We start from the raw sequence: 17,936 nt of genomic DNA, 5'->3' as shown, positions 1-17,936 counted from the left end.
GTCAATCCTCAAGCTATCACCTTAACAACTTTCTAGATCCAAGTCTCTGAGGTTCTGTTTCTGTTTTCAATATATGTTCTTTGATTTTCTGAAACGATMAAGTTTGCAGTTTTTAGATTTTGTTGAAATGGTTTTTAGAGTTCGTAGAAAGTTTTTTTTTTAAAACACGCTCAAAGCTTAGAAATTTCWTGTCGAGGCACCTAACTTCTACTGTCGATTTAGAACTCTATTTTGCTAACTTTTGCAATTAGTCCCAACCGTTTGCTTGGAAGTCCGCTGCTTAGTGAAGTTATTGTGAGAAATCTTTAGGCTAATAGGGAGGAGAGTAGGGTGAATGTCTAACAATACACCCAGGCTTTTCGGAGACTAACTATGAAACCAGCGGAACAAAAACTACCTCATACAACCACCCATAGAAGATGTGCAATAGTTTCTTCCTCTTCTATCTCTTGGCAGCCTCTACGGCCTGGACAGGACACACCATTCCCCCAATCTGCCCTAAACAGGCTCTTGCTCTTTCCAGGGTTGTTTGAAGCATTGCACCCTACAGGACCACCTGAGATCTTGGAACACAAGCAATACATGTCAAGTGACGAAGTTACTTTGGGGTAGTGCTGATGGTGGACCTAAAGGCTCCAGCTTCTAGGCAAGAGGAGCTTAGTATTACTGTAGCGGTCATCACTAGGCACCTACCCTTAAGATCCCATCTTCAGAAAATGGGAAATATGGAATCGATGGAATGCACGGTCTTAAAATAGTCTTAGATATCCACGAACAAAATGCATCATAAAATTAGCTACTTCTCGTGTGGTCCAATGRAATTTCTTTATATTCCAAGATGTGTCGAATTATTTCCATCAACATCGCAAATATCTTCTTCTAGAACATTAGCGCAATTGGACACTAATAACATGCCACTATGCCTCGAAACGCATATGCAACACGGTTTTCACATGCGCACAACCTACAACAAAAACGCCAATTCCGTTGCTGACTGTTACAAATTGTCAYAAAGTAGTTGCCTCTTTGTTGAGGGCACGTTCTATTCGGCATTACTCACATATGGTATGCATGTGTGTGTGTGTGTTTGACAGTTATGTGCATCGTGCTCTGTGTGTGATTGTGCCTTTTTTATGYTCACATTATTACCAACAATAACACTTAATGCTTAATCCCTCGATCGCAATAAAAACGGTGTCTGATCTTCTATTTGTTTTCTCCTGTATTTATGTAGTTTACTAGAGTACCTAGTGAATGCCGGACTAACTGCGAGTCATTTCGTCTGTGACTTCCCAACGTCGCTAAGCACACATATGTCACATTTATTAAAGAGATTTTGGAGAACAAAACAAACAGCGAAACAAAAACAAAAAACACAATAACAATAAGCCGATTAGAGTCATTCTGAACGCGAAAAACGGAAGTGAATGTGATAAAGCGGAAAAGCGCCGCTGAAAATGACAGCAGCATACATACATACAACACTTTTTCGTCTATTTAGTGAGTATTAATTATAATTAAGCTTTTGCTTTAAGTGAATTTTAAACTTTATTTCCGCTGCCGTCCGACCTTTTCTAATTAGAAGTTTGCTTGCTCATCGACACCTACTTGGTTGGTATGCTGGGTATTAATGTGGCCACAACAAAAGTGAAATCACTCAATACTCAATCCGTGCAAAATCGCTCTATATTATTAAAACTCAATAGCTTCTCTCTCAATCGCATTGAGTGAAATTGGTGATAACAACAAAAGAAATAAGAATTTAGCAGAGGTAATGGATTATTTTTCTTAAATCTTGAATTAAGAATAAGTTCTCGCTTAAATTTACTCAATCAATCTCTATGTCTCTTTAAGCGAGAGTGTAAACGTAAGAGTAGCAATTATATTACTGATTTTCACTCAAGGTTTGTTTGTATTTAGCTTCAAATCRTGGAAAATAGTTAAAAACTGCTGTGGAATTTATAAGAAAAACTCATTTACATGCTCTATTTAGCGCTAAATTATAAGCTGTAGCATATGGAACTCGAGTGAAAATACTTGTCACTCATTATATTGAAGATTAGTTGAGTATAAAACATTAGCTTCGTAAGCCTTGTTATTGAAAATCTTATCTAAATTGGTTGGATGGTTGAATATGTCTCATTTCATCCGGAAGCAGCGTGAGTATGYGCTTAGATAATGTTACAGCAACTCATCATCCTCAGCGCAAGCTCTGCAATCCGCCGACTCCACTTTTCCCATTTTCTGAGATTGGAATTTTGAGGATAGGTTCCCTACAATGATACTAAGCTCCTCTTTTGCCTAGAAGTAAGAGCTTTTTACTTTGTAGAGCACTAAAACTTCTTCTTCTACTTTATTAGCGTAGACAGCGCTTACGCTGAGTTTACAACAAGCCGTCAGTCCTTCTTACTTTTCGTTGTTTGGCGCAAATTGGAGATTCTAAGTGTAGACAGGTCATTTTCCACTTGATCTTTCCAATGCAATGCAGGTCTTCTTCTTCCTTTGCTTCTCTCAGCAGAATACTAAAGTAATTTTGTGGTACGCACTGTGCTTGTGTTCCTAGATCTGAGGTTTTCCTTTGGGTCCAGTGCATAAAAAAACTTGAAGGAGCTGAATTGCCTGCGTCAGCCTAATATGATTGTGTTTGTAGCTGCCCCTCAGCGATGCAGCTTGTATGTCTTTTCATTTTATTCTAYTCCCATATGACCGGGGATCCAGATAATATTAACCGAGTTTTGCACTGAGACTCTGTGTTCTGCCTGAGACTTAGTATTGCCGCTACGGATAGCCTTAACTGCAGCTTGACCATCCAATAGAAGATTATCAGGTTATTGGTCTTGGTGGTTAGAGCAGAAGCCAAGGGCACATCCTCTATGATACCCACAAATTTGGCCTGAAAAACTGAATTTTCTTCATTTATATTAAAGCTACCTCCTGTCATTGCAATACTGCAGAAGGATCCCTCTCCAATTCTTATTTCACCCTTTGATTCGTCGGTGATTCGCCTTTGGAACTCTCGATCAAAGAAGCATGGCCTACTCTTCTCTATTGGGGAATGAAAAAATTGTGTTTACTTCCTAAAGATTCTTCCTTTTTCAATCGTATTGTCAATTTAGCCCGAGTTCATTAAAAAGGTTGAGTATGATAATATAACCATGGAGACGCCGTCTGCCCCCAATGGCCTTAAATCATTAGATGGATAGGACGTTTTACTGGGAGCATGAATCTTACTAAACGAACCAATAGGAACCCATCGGACCAATAAGACCTTTCCGAACCAGAAGGACCTTTCCGGACCAATGATATTGCTCGCTGACTGACTTTCCGTTGGGACAAAATGCCTAGAAATAATGCATAAGTGGACAAGCCAACTCTTGTTCCAACTCTGACCAATAAAAATTATATATTTTTCTTCCAAGCTYAGCCCAGCTTCCAGTTTCCGTTACGATTTGCCACTCGTATGAATTTTATAGCCAAGCTCGAGTCAATTGAAAATAATGATCTTATAGCAAAGTTGAAAGAAACAAAAAAGTTTCGAGTAAGTTTCGAAATTCGAATGCAATTATTTCGATTTAGGGGCTAACTTCGAAAGACGCCTCCAAAAATTATAAAAACGAAGAAATTCATAGCGGGTTGAAACTCGTCGGTAACGAAAGWTGAAATAACAAATATTAAGGGAGATATAATTTACGGGCAATCTGAGAACAGGAAAAGTAAGAGGTGGGCGTGATTGAATTTTTAAGGGTTCAAAACGATTTACCTCGATTTCCGGTAAAACTATGAACCCTAGAGAAAAAAGTTGTTTGGTAATGTTGTAGGTAATGTACAGATCTAACTCTTTTTTTTATACATTTTTTTCACTTCACCTCAAATGTACGTTTTTTCTTTTTAKCTTATACAAATATTTTTTTCACGAACTTTAGTATAAACTTGCCTTCTTATATACTACACACATATATGTACAAAATGTATTTTTTATTTAATTATTAAGGAGGAAAACTGATTTCGAATTTAAATCGAAAAACCCCTAATTATCATTAAAAAATTCTTGAGTAAAAATTTCAGATTTTTTTAAAAAATCAGTCAGTCAGGCTATATGTTTATTGAAATATCTACTTTCTAATAGCATAAAATATTTACAATTACTATTGTTTATAATCTCAGAAAATGGGATAATAATCAACTATTTTTTTAATTAAAGTTAAACAAATTAATTAATATTTAAGCGCTTAATTTATTTAAAAATACAAATTTCTTTAATATTATGCAGCGCATGTGGCACACACATACATATCTATAAGTAAGAAATAACAACTCACCACCACGACCACATGATGCCCATGGAATGACCAAACAATTTCACTCAATCAGCACAGCGCACGCAGCGCAGTCAGCAGCGCTGAGCGGCACTCACTCAGGCAACACAAAATTATTCACAATTCACAACTTGCAACTTCAGTTGATTTTGAGCACGCAACGGTGAAATACAAAGTATGAAAAGTGCACGCGTTCAAACGTTGTTGTGACAAACCTGAGTTTTTAACAAGAAAATAAGTGTACATACACACACGCACACACACAAGTAATGTAAGAAGTTGATTTAATTAATTTTGGCTATGGGAAAATTTACTCCTGTAAGGCGAATTTTCGTGCACGAAAAGTTTTGTAAATTTCATTACAGTTATTTGTTAAACAGAGTATATAATACATAATAAATCGAATTGAATTACAATTTGCTGGCGGAGCAAAGCAAAGCCGTCAAATAAGTATATAATACTTTGCCTAAAATTTTTTTTTTTTTATACGACAACCGACCACTACGACTGCTTTTGTATGTGCGACTCCTCCTGATTGTGGTGCTGCGCGTACACGAAACGGGTAGAAACCCGAAAGTGGAGAAAAAAGTGTGAAGTGAAAGGTGCAAAATTTTTGTGAAAAATGCTATGTGTTACTAAATACATAGATACAAACACACGTTAGAGTATACTTGTTGTAAGTAGTATATGCATTTAGCTGCATAAGCGACGTTTCGTGAAAAACCAATTGTAACAAAAGTGTCAATTGGAAGTGAGTTTTCCACACAGGAGCCCAGCAATAAGAGCAACAACAAAACGAGCGAAAAATTGTCAGTATCGATATTTTTTGGTGGAAAAAAAGGATAATTCGGCGCCGCATAAATCGGCGTACTACTAATGTGAGTCAAATTTTATCTACAAAATGAATAAATATAGGAGTGCTATGTGTATATAATATACTTTGCGTATATATAGTATGTAGTTGCAATGTTGGTAATGTGTACATATTTCAAAGCGATATGATATGTACATATGTATGTATGTAAATATTGTTTATACTTTGCCCAGTTGTTTAATTGTTGCACGCTATTTTGCTTGCCTTCTGCCGCTGCTACAGCTACTCTTTGCAATCATAAGCACTTATTAGCTACCTACAAGTCTTATAATTTTTTAATTACAACTTCAAGTGAGAATAGTCAGGTGGCGTAGCCACATACAGCAACACATACTTGCGACTTTGTTTATCTGCGTAATTTATGGGCCGCGAGATACAATGTACAAAAGCAAATATGGCATGAACCACAAAGAATGGTGACAGCTTAAGGGCCCTTCATGTTGTATGACGACGGGTCAAAAGCGTTATTTACTCTTTTCCGTTTTTTTTTTTTTTTGTATTGCTTCTTCATCTAATTTCTGTTTTGCAAAGTACTCATATAAGCGTTGCGCAAACACTTCTGTGCTTTGCATTACTTGGCTTGGTAAATTGCAACGTTTTTATTGAGAATTCATCATCGCATCAACAGCGGTAGTCTCTGCGGTTGCTGCTCCTGCTGGCTTGGATATCGTTGCCAACGCTGCGGTGCCAATGTTGCCACTTAAATGATTTTTTGCTTGCCAAATATTACTTTCAAATTGATCCACAAATTATATAAAATGTTGGAAGCGAGATTTTGTTTATAGAACAAATTATTAATATAACATGTAAGTTAATGAAATATTACAAAGTTCTTATAGCAATTTATAATATTATTAAAACCATTTTTGGTCCTATTTTTTACGATAGATTGCCAGCAAACTGCAGATAGTCTTTGYACTAGATTAAACAAATTTAATTTTTTTTTTCAAAAGTGTGTCCTTCAAGTGTCCTTGAATGCACCACTACCCTGCAGGTGGACGATGACCACTTCGTGGCAATTGATTTTAACATCAGTATTTTGAAACCATTTTTTTGTCTATTTTTTGTAACCTCAGCAGTTATAAAGCACTTTTTTGATTATTTGAAAATTTAATAATATAACTGCTTTTGAAAAGAGTAAAAGTTTTGACTATGTTTTTCAAGCTAAAAACATAGCGAGGTACTTAGTAAGCAATAACAATTTACAGATTTCCAGAAACTTGTATAATTTTATACTAAGCTAGATAACTTTTGGAAACAAAAAACAAATTAGGATGAAACCCATCGCAMACGAAAGATAAAATAACAAACATTAAGGGGGAACTCAATTTACAGACAATCTGAAATAGGATAAAGGAAGGGAAGCGGCGTGTTTGAATTYTTGAGTGTTAAAAACGGTTAATCCTGATTTCGGGCAAAAGTACGAGCGAAAACAGAATATTTTCAATAACTTCTTTTCACATTAAAAATTAAATAATTTATTCAAACTTTTCATTATTCTAAAGATACATTTTATAAAAAGATTTTATGAAAATTTCAAAGAAAAATATGCAAAACTCGGCTGTTACTCGGATAAAAGATCGTTAAGAGGATAAACTAGGCGTTGGACGAAAGAAAACAGATAAACGAAAAATTATASTTTTCGCATACGTTTTTACAAAGAAATTGAAATTTTGTTGAACATTTCTCGATGTTTTTATTTTTTTAAATAGTTGTAATGGAAAAAAAAAAATCTTGCTACCGAAATCATCAAATATATCTCGAAGATCTGTGTAAAATGTCTTAAGATGAAGTCTTCTCGATGTTTTTTTTTAAGTAGTTGTTATTTAAAAAAATCTCCGTTCGATTTTGTAAATTATATCTAGGAAACCTGTGTAAAATTTCATTGAGATTGTTTCAGAAGTTCACATGAAATCTTGACAATCGACTTTGAAAACACCGTTTCGAGAAAAACACTTTTAAAATTTTAAGTGACTCTAGCTGACTTCGAACCCAAAATTTTTCAAGGCTGTATCTCCAAAAATATTACTCTGATCAAATTGAGTATTTAAAATAGAATTCTATAGATGTTTTGGAATTGAATAAAATAATGCATTTTTTTTAGGAAGCCATAAAACCCAAAGCCCAAAGCCAAAAAAGAAGTTTCATACTTCTTAAAGATGAACTGTTTGAGCTGATTGAACTGAACGGTTACCTTTTAGAAAGCTGTAACTCAAAAACTGCAAAACCTATGAAACACCTAAAGGGTAAACTGATTAAGACGATTGAATTGAAAGGGTACATTATAGAAGACTCTAACTTAAACACCAATCGAGATAATGATTTAAAATTTATTTATTTTTTTGTGGTAGTGTAACCTGACGAAATATAAAAAAAAAATTTCATTTCACACTATTTGTGCTACATAATCGTTAGAATTCTTTTAAAATATAATGCGCGCATTTGCCATATTCTCTTTTTAAATATAAAGAACGAAATTTCTTTAAATATTTTAGCAACAATAGCATAACTACTAAACTACCWATCTTACCAATACTCGCATATGGCAGCACCATACCACCGCAYTATTACCTTCAACATACACACCTTTCCGCATAATTTCGTCGCTACGCTCTCTCGCGACTCTTAGCTACCGCGTTTTGAGTGAAATCTCGCGCTCAACGCGGTTTCATCTCAATCTCCGGTTTGCTGCACGYATTCACAATAGATTTAAGCGCTGTAGCATGAAGTTTGGCCAGCAGGACACCCTCAGTAAGCGGCCAATAATATACCCTCATACATACGTACTACTCCATTTACAATATGTTCGTACTCGCGCTGAAAATCCAAAGTCGCATATTTATTGTTGTATTTTGTTTTCGTATTCATGTACTCATTGGCTTTTGCTTTGTGCCACATCTTTGTTCGTTTTTCATCATTTCATCTTTGCCACTTGCGCTATGCGCACTATATCAGCATTATATGTGTATGTATGTGTGTGTATACGTGCTGCTGATGTCCGAAAATTTCAGTTTCTGTTTACGAGTTTTGCTTTGCTCAGCTTTAAGGTTTTCTGACGCGTTGCCTGCCTGTGTCTGCATAGTTTTTCGATGCTCTTATGCTTAATGCTGACTATTTCTTTTCTGCTTTATTTTGTATTTTAGCTTAATTTTTATTGCTTTTTCATTGCAAGTGTGTTTGCGATGCGTGCGCGCGCGCTCTTCTGTGTGTATGTGAGTGTGCATGTTTGTGCGAAAATGACATTTCTGGCGAGCAAGGAAGTCAGTTGAAAAGAGCCTAGGGGCGTTTGCCAGCGACAGCTTTAAAATGCGAAAGGATATGCGCTGTAGTTGTTGTTGTTTCTTTGCTGTTTTTCGCTGCTTTGGTGGAATGATGTTGGCCTTTTGGCCTGTTCGCAGTTCCCAACACTTCTAATTTCATGTGGCGATGAGGCAGACATTTCAATTTAAGTTTTCGACCACTAACTTTGTTCCGTTGTGTACTTACATATATGTATGCGCGCGTRTTTGTGTATACATATGTATGTGTGAAAAAATTAATTCAGCCTAAATTTCGCTGTTCACAAAGCCATTTTTCCCATTGTGTTGGACAAATATATACATTTGCATGTAAATACGTATATATATATTTATGTATGTAAATAAATAATAAAAAGCCGCTAATCCCGCACTTATTTAGTAAATCTGTGAAATCTCTGAAATCTGTGAGATTCGTTGGCGTGTTAAGAATTCGATTAAAAGTTGTTTCGTTTAACATACATACATAAAGTTAGGCATCGATTTGCATATGAATGACTGCATTTACAATCAGTACGAGTGTATTCTATCTAAAAACATACATACATTCATACATCTATGCGTACATTGCTTTTATTTTATTTTTTGTTTTTTTGTCGAATAGTAGTTGTACTACATAYAAAGCTTGCTTAGGGCACACCTACGGCTATGTTTTGTCAGCATTTGATTTGTAAATGCAATCGTGTTAGGCTTAACCCTGGATAACTTATTGTGGGAATCATTTGAAGAAAGCCCGTTGTTGTACTTACGAGACTTTATATTTAAATATTTTGTGAAGAAAACCGTTTTTATTCTGTATTAAGAGGATCATCTCAAATATTCACATGAACTAATTGTGAGAATTGTAACAAGGCGCGCTAAATTTTGAATTAAAAAAAAAAAGTAGAAAAACTTTAACATCGACTGAGGTTGTAATAGCTTTCGTAGCTATGGTACTTATCTTATAGCATAGAAGGGTATAAAAACATATATAATTTGATTTTTATCGTTCAGTTTGTATGACASCTATATGCTATGTTGGTACGATCTGCACTATATGTTCGGATTTAGTAGCATTACCTTGCTTAATAACCCATGCGCAATTTTGTGGAGATATCTTGTCAAATAAAAAAGTTTTCCATATAAGAACTTGATTTTGGTGGGTCAGTTTGCATGGCAGCTATTTGCYATAATGGTACGATATTGACGATTCCTACAAATATACAGCTTCCTTAGGAGATATAGTTGTGTGCAAATTTTCAAAACGATAACTCAAMAAYTGAGGGACTAAATCGCATATAYATATAGACTGACGGTTAGACTGGCGGACATGCCTAAATTGACTCGTACTGTTGTTCTGCTGTTCATTTATAAATTAAATATATACTTTATAGGGTCTCCGAATTTTCTGTGTGGTAGAAACTTCGTGTGCTTCATACATTATTTCTGAAACAATAAGAGTATGCTGAATATAATACTAARTAATTTTCCATAAACTTTTTATAACTCMGACTTMCTCCGAAGGCGTATTTYTGTGARAAASTAGCAAAGATRSCCAAATCTGTTGTTGTTGCGRCAGAAAACATTCCTGAAATGATTTCGAGGAATGATGCAGAGTTGACAGTCCTTGRCCGGTTAAAAAATCGGATTAAAAATTCGGGTCCGTTCCGTTTTAAAAKTCGAGTCCATCCCTTAAGGGGTTAGGGGTAGTCAGAATTTTCAAAAATTTAATTTTTTTGCCTTTTTGTTAAGTGTAATATCTTAAAAATATTATCTGAAAATTTAACGTTGATCCGATAATTTGTTTTGGAGTTATTCGACAAATAGCAAAGCGAGCTCGGGCACTTCAGAGCGCTRGTGTGAAACTTTAAACGCGTTTTTCTCAAAACTATGTTTTTTGAACTGGTGACAACTGTAACGCGTAAACTGCTCAGTAGATTTTAATGAAATTTATACAGCTTTTAGAACACAAAGCTTCGATTTTATAAGACCAATTAACTGTTGATTTTTTCGCAAAAATGTAGAAAAAAATTTCCTGAGGCCGCCATTTTGTTAATTTTGAAAAAAAAAAGATCCTTCGATTGGGCCCAGGATTATCTATTYATAAAACTAATTTATTTTGTCTCATTGATTTTAGATGAATCTCCAAGGACTTATGGTTATCACCGCAAGTTATTTTTTTTTGGAACAGGGTCAACACAAACAACTATAATTTTGGACATTAAATTTTTTTTTTTGGAGTTTTCGTGACTTCAAGTCAACACATGCTATAATAATGCCATATTACTACTTTTGTAAAATAAGACGATTTAATAGCAAAAAAAAAAAAATAATAATGAAAATTGTAATTTTTTCGTGTCTCTGACTACCCCTAACCTCTTAACTTAGATCTGACTGTCGTGGTAACGGCAAATCTGTGAACACTAAAATGTATTAAGATTTTGAAGTATTCTTGGYCCTCTATAATTTAAATTTCGCTCCATGTCAGGAAATAGGTCTTTTGTGTTTTTTTTTTTCAAGAAACCTTCTTCGATGTTATTTTTAAGAGGTTATATCAACTTGGTAGTCAAGAAATTGATTTTTTTTTATTTTTTTCTGAAGAAATTTGTATTTAAATTATCGGTAATTAATTTTGAAAAAAGTTTGATACCTTTGAACTCTAGCAATATTCCACGAGCACCTACAAAAAACGTGTCTGGTAGTGATAAAGATTTTTCGGCTTCAAATAATCTCAAATGCAAAAAACACAAAGAAATATTATTATTACTGTGAATGAGTACCGATAATGAGCGAAGGACTTGTCAAAATTGAAGTTTTCGCCAAAATGGCAGATTCCATAACACAAAATGACGGCTTCCCATAAAAAAATAATAATAATCTTTTGTGAACTTATAAGATTATTATTTATACCTGGAAGGGCGCACGGGCATTAAGGTTCTAACTACTGAAAGATGATGTGATGGCAGAATCTAAAGGTTTTTGTAGAGAAAATGCAATTTTAGAGGGAGGCGGCACGAACATTGCAGCCGTTTCATAGAAAACACAAGGTAAGTATGATGGGATGACAGAATCTATGCAGTCGTGCTCTGAAGGCAAAAAAGTGCTTAATATTCTTGTAGTGGACTGTAGTTGTTTGTTTTTGAATAAATGAAATGTTATTAGCTCAAATATTTTGATGTCATTAGTAAAGAACAAACCCATTGCTTAGATATGATATCAGCTTACTAAAATTTGTGGAAGCATACGCGATATGCTTGTAAATTGTTGCTTCTTATGAGGAATGCTGCTGAGGGAACATTGCTTTGAGAAGAAGTAAATTCCTCTCTCAACGAACAAGGACCAAACTCTCTAAGTCATGGACGATAACAACATCTAATGAGTCGACGTTATGAGTTTTCAAGAGAATGGTTCTGCGTAAAATCGCATTCCATGGAAGGATGAGCTTTTCGGATACAAATTTAACTGCTCGATCGTTCTTAGATCGGCCACGAATTGCGATACTCGATCACCTTTGGACAGATAAACGCGGTTCCATTTGCTTTGCGAAATTTCGTTGATTAATGGGTGGTAATCAACCTCACATTACATGGTTTCACTTAGCCGTCAAATCTTTCACGAATTAATTATCCTTAAAACTCGTTTGCTTACGAAATTCTATGCCCAATTATATTCTAACCACACCGCCTCGAACTGTGTAGTGAAAGTTATACAATGCGGAACACAAAAYACGCACACACGTACACACAGCTGCAACAATTAAGAGCGCTTTAATTAAATCAAGTCCACAAAAGATTGTCCAGCGTGAATTCTTTGTATTCTTATTGGTAAACACCTTTTAATTAACTTCATTAATATACAAACAAACTACTTTATTTAATTAATAGAAAAATGCCTTGCATTCCTAATGCCTACATACACATATASACACACACAAACGGGCGCAAACGAGTAACTTAGAAGCATTCATATATTTTATGCAAATGCCGCGGCTGCACACCGTGTTTGTGTTGTTGTTGTTGTCGCCGTTGCAGTCCCAAAAGCACGATCACTCGATCGTTCGCTCCACTTGGCTAATCTCGGGTTAACACATGCAATAGCCAGCTCGCCTGATATGAGCAACATCCGAACACGCTTGAAAACTCTTGCTTGTGTGAATGTTCGTGAATGTTTGTATGTGTGTGTGTGTGTGCGGCTGTATCTTCGAAAGTTGTTGTAACAAAACTTAGCTTTTGAATGTTAACGTTGTTGTTGTTTTTTTTGTTTTTTGTTGAATGTTTGTTGCCTTCTTGTTTTTGTTTTGATTGCTGTGTCTTTTCCGCTCACCTTAACATACAACATTTTCTGCTTTCCTCCTTTCGCTGCAGCAACAACAACAACTGTAATAGCAACGGCGGCGGTGGCCGCAGCAGCCGTGGCGTTGTGTGCGACAMGCTGCAGTTGTCGATCTACCGATTAAATCTTACATTCACGGTTTTTCTTCGCTCATAAACACAACTTGACGAACTTACGGCACTTGGCTGTGCACTCCGAAACCGGTATTCGGTTAAAAAAGGTATTGTTGCTTTTGTATGCTATTTRCTGCACGTTGTTGRTGTGTTTGTATGCACAGTCTTSATCAAAATAAAAGCAGTGTAAGAAAGCTTTAAAAATTAGCGTTGTAATATCGGGTAGTTTAAGTGGGTTTAGTACCGAAAAGAGCTTTAAAATTACAACAGCAATTACAATAATGTTAAATTGYTCCGAAAACTCCCAAAACTACTTACTTCTTGATAATATAGGTTAGTCGAAAAAGTCTTTTCGTATTTCTAATCAAACTTCAACTTATTTTTTTATATTTATAATGAACTTTAATGAACCGAATAGGTACCATTTTTGTCGACCACTTTTTGCCCTTTTTTCGTTAGAGACATTATTCCATCAGTGTAAAACTTTTCTGGTTTCTCGGCGAAAAACTGCGACAATTAATTTTCACAGACTTCTCTTGAAGCCAACTTTACTCTATTAAAGGAGTTCTGCATTGATCGAAACAAATAATGTCCAATGGTGTAAGGTCAGGGCTATATAGTGGTTGCATCAAAACTTCCCAGCCAAGCTCTGCCAGTTTATGCCGAGTCATCAAAGATGTGTGTTGTCTAGCGTTGTCCTGATGGAAGACGAAGCCCTTTCTGTTGCTCAGTTCTGGCTGTTTTTTTCGATTGCTTGCTTCAATCTCATTAGTTGTTGACAGTAAAATGTAGAATCAATCGTTCGACCAGGCTGGAGCAGCTCATAGTAGTTGATTTCTTTCCAATCACAACAAACACCCAGCACAACCTTTCGAGTCGTCAATCCCTACTGAACACATTATTCGCAACACCATCATCTGTCTCGAGGCCCGGCATTTATTATTGGATTATATTCGACAGAATAGATCACATCCACCATGTAGTGATAAAAATATAGTAGCTGAGAGTGTAAACGAAGGCCGTGGAAAGTCGATTCGGCGGCGTTCGCAACAACATGCGATGTCCCAGACGATCCGACATTTTTGAACAAAATTTGGTTCAACAATGAGGCCTACTTCGGGCTCAATGGAATGAAGAGTGACCTGAAGAGATTGAAGAGCTACTATTTCGTCAAAAAAAAAAAAAAAACGGTTTAGTGTGGTTTATGAGCTGTGTAATCATCGGTCAACATTTCCTCAAAAATAAAGAAGGCCGGTGAGAACATAATCATCAATGGCGACCGTCATCGTGCCATAACAACCGACTTTTTAATGCCTGAAATTGAAGCTCGTGATCTCGGCGACATTTGGCTTCAACAAGACGACGCCACTTGCCACACATCGCATCAATCACTGGTTTTATTGAGAGCACACTTCGGTGAGCAGATAATTTCACGTTTTGGGACTGTAGATTGACCACCAAGATCGTGTTAAAACACACTGTTAGCCTTTTTCCTATGGGGATATGTTAAGTCTAAAGTCTCTGCAGATAGTACCGCTTCGATGTAGACCTTGGAGCAAATCATCAGACGTGTCATTCGTCAGTTTCAATAAATTTTCTGAATCACTTAAAAAAACCGACAAAATATGTACTTCCATTACTTTGCACCTAACTGCAGGCTTTAAGTATCTATGCGACTCTGCACTTAGCAGCCAGCACAAGTTGGCGTCTTTAGCGGCCAAACTGACTGTGAGAAAAGAAGCTGTCTGTGTGCCTTTTGGTGTGCACGAAGGGCGCTCGACGTAAAAGGGAAATTCGTGAAATACTTGTTTATGTTGAGGGAATATTACTTTAAGCTTGTTGTTTGTTAGTTTAAGCCGCCTAAGCTTGGCCAATTTTAAGCATAAATATTTCATAAATTAACCATAGCCAATGGAAAAGGCTAATTTGTTTAATTTTGTTTTTGTTTTCCGTTTTTATTGCTAAATTTTTTCTTTACACATTTTGTTTTATTAATTTGTAGAGTTAATAATTTGCTGTTGGTGTGGCGGAAAGTAAACAAAACTTTGTTTTTCTTCTSTGTGTGTGTGTGTGTGTAAACATTTGTTGCCCACGCCATAATGTGATGCCACTTGAACGCTGTATATATTATATATACATGTATATATGTATGTATGTACATGCCTAGAAGCCAATGTTTGTAAATGTTTACGTATGCAAAATAGCCGTGGAAGCTGGCGCCTAGGCCTAAAACAACAAAGCAAAGCAATTTTCGCCAACATTCTTTTAACCTTTGTTCTGTTTGCCGAAGGAGTGAGTTCGTTCGTTTTATTTGGKTGTGGGCGCATGCCAAGCATGAATGGAAATTTTCCAACCCAAAACAATATGTAAGCGTGTGTGTGTTTRTTGTAAATTGCATTACATCCCAACTATTCGCAAAGACGCAAATAGTTTTGTGTTCGCCCGAAAATGYCGAAATTATTGAGAGAAAAAATTAAAGAATGTGTGCGCATTGATTGGAAGAGCAAAATTTCCGGCATTTCATATTTTGACTTTGACTTTGACTCACAATACACCACGCTTACCTACATTTYAAACATTTCTGACATGTGTTGTTGTTGTAGTTGCTGTTATTCGTCAGTATCTTGAAATATGAGTTGGGTAAGGTTCGTTTTTTTGCTTTTTTTTTTCATTATTAATTTTTGACAAGTCAGAGTATGGACAGCGCTTTCTGGGAGTAGATATGGATCTGTCGCATTTACACAAATACACTCATACATACAGCCAAGCAAACTTGCACGCTGCCTACAACAGTTTCGCCGTGAGTCATGCTCCTCTTTAAGGCACAAATGGCATTATGTGAATTTTTGAATTGGCTCCCTGCGGCGCCGAAATCACCGTAAGGACATATGTATGTACATTATATATGTATATGAATAAGTGAATAAAGTGTATTTCAACGGTGTTTTGTCAGCGGCATTTAATTACGTCAGGTTATTAAATATGTACCGATGACACAGGGGCTGATATATTGCTTTGTTAGTTCTGCATGTATGTATATGTATATACATATGTAAGTAATACAGGTATGCCTGGCCTTATATATGTATATACATAAGAATATTAAGAAATGTATACATAATCMTTTGTACATGTTTAAAAATGTAAGTACATGTGTACTGTGATTGCATTAGGATGCGCGCTTTATCAATTTATATGGCAGCTATATAATATAGTGGTCCGATCTGCAGAATTTCTTCGGAGATTATATCGTTGCCTTGAATAGTAATGCATGCAAAATTTCGTGAAGATATCTTTGCAAATAAAAAAGTTTTCCATACAAGAACTTGGTTTTGATCTATCAGTTTGTATGGCAACTATATAATATAGTGGTCCGATCTGACGAAATTCTTCCGATATTACGCCGTTAGCTTGGAGAAATTCCCATACCAAATTTCGTGAATATATCTCCTCAAATAAAAAAGTTTCCCATACAAGAACTTAATTTTGATCGGTCAGTTTGTATGGTAGCTATATATTATAGTGGTCTGATATTTGCGATTTCGACAAATGAGCAGGTGCTTGAAGAGAAAGTGACGTATGCAAAATTTCAGTTCAAAATCTCTAAAACTGATGACTCTAGGTTCGCCGACTTTTCCTACTGAGAGTTACAAACTTCATGGAAGACTTTATAGCAAACTTCGTATACCCTGTTCAAGATATACATACAAATTGCTTTAAGAAAAAACGCCGTATAATAATAGTTAATTGTAAGTATTTTATTTTCATCTTCAAATTTGCATAAACCTTGAAAAGCTATGCCGCARCTTAATTTATTTCATCTTTATGCGAAATTATTCAAATGCACTGAATTCATAAAGTCATTAAGTGTGCACACCCACTAATTTCGTACACTAATTAATGGTATTGATATATTAATATTGACAAATTYAATAGAATTCAACGTAAAATTTCATAAGTAAATAAGCTACGAAGGTGCTTGACGCGACTGAAACAAAATTTTATTCAGACCCCACAAAGGTGCTATACCTTTTTTCGAGGGTTGCCGGTAATGGCATCGCAATGGCCTAGTTTTGCATATTTACCTTTGCAAATTTCATCAAATATTTATGAAATATRTATCTTTGGAATAATGAAAAGTTTTAATGAAATATTTCATTTTGTATATGAAAAAAAATTTATTGGAAATAAGCCATTTTTTGCTCGATGGAAACCATGAGGTGTTACAATATCAGTCTTTTTCTAGTCTTGAAATTTTAAATCATCGATTTTTTCACATTTCCATAGTATAAATATTCAAAAATTTCTTCCCAGATTGATATTACAAAATTAAAATTAATTTCAATGTTATATTTTTAATGGCGTAGCAACTGGACCAGTTTGAAGAGACTCTTTTAAAAAAATTRWAAAAARAATTAGGATAGTAAAAATATCATCAGCCAAAATTACTTGAAGTTTAGTAAATATTTGAACCAAAAACGGTATTATTGTTAATGTGTATTACATATAAAAACATGCAAATATAATGAAAAAATATTAAAAAAAAGTATTTTTAAACAGTTTTATTTTGAGTAAGTTTCTCCCAATAATTATTAGAGTAAATGTTAGCAAATTCATCAACCAATTTTGGTCCCAATAGAGTCTTAGAAAATATTTTTGTATATTCAGTTTAATTTTTAGTGAGCTATCTTTCTTAAATTTATGTATATAAAAAACAGATCACCTGCATAATTTTGGAGCAAATGTTAGCAAAGTCATCAACCATTTATGATCCCAATAGAGGTTTAGAAAATATTTTGGTATAAGAAACCTAAAAAATGTATTTTGTAATTAATAAACTAAACATATAAAAACATAAAATAAATCAATTGYAAAAAATATACAAATATGAAAAATTCATAGAAAATGTTGTCTACCTTTAGGCGCATTAAATCGTGAACAAATACCGCTATTCGCTATTCTATAATAATTTTAATATCATTTTCTGAAAAAATAATTATACATTTTCTAATATTTGTTTTTTTTT

At 35.0% G+C, this 17,936-nt stretch overlaps 1 long non-coding RNA gene across 1 annotated transcript in view; it reads left to right on the top strand.

The window, feature by feature from the left end:
* The first annotated feature begins 4,474 nt into the window (after positions 1 to 4,474).
* The window catches only part of LOC108968250, a 34,805-nt gene continuing 21,343 nt past the window's right edge, over positions 4,475 to 17,936 (top strand). The window contains exon 1 of the long non-coding RNA XR_001993324.1: positions 4,475 to 4,587. This is a non-coding gene — a long non-coding RNA (uncharacterized LOC108968250). The remainder of the gene's footprint in view (positions 4,588 to 17,936) is intronic.

Source organism: Bactrocera latifrons, unplaced genomic scaffold (assembly GCF_001853355.1).
Source record: "Bactrocera latifrons isolate USDA-ARS-PBARC rearing strain unplaced genomic scaffold, ASM185335v1 scaffold_207, whole genome shotgun sequence".
Classification (NCBI taxonomy): domain Eukaryota; kingdom Metazoa; phylum Arthropoda; class Insecta; order Diptera; family Tephritidae; genus Bactrocera; species Bactrocera latifrons.
This window is presented reverse-complemented; position numbering and strand designations above follow the sequence as displayed.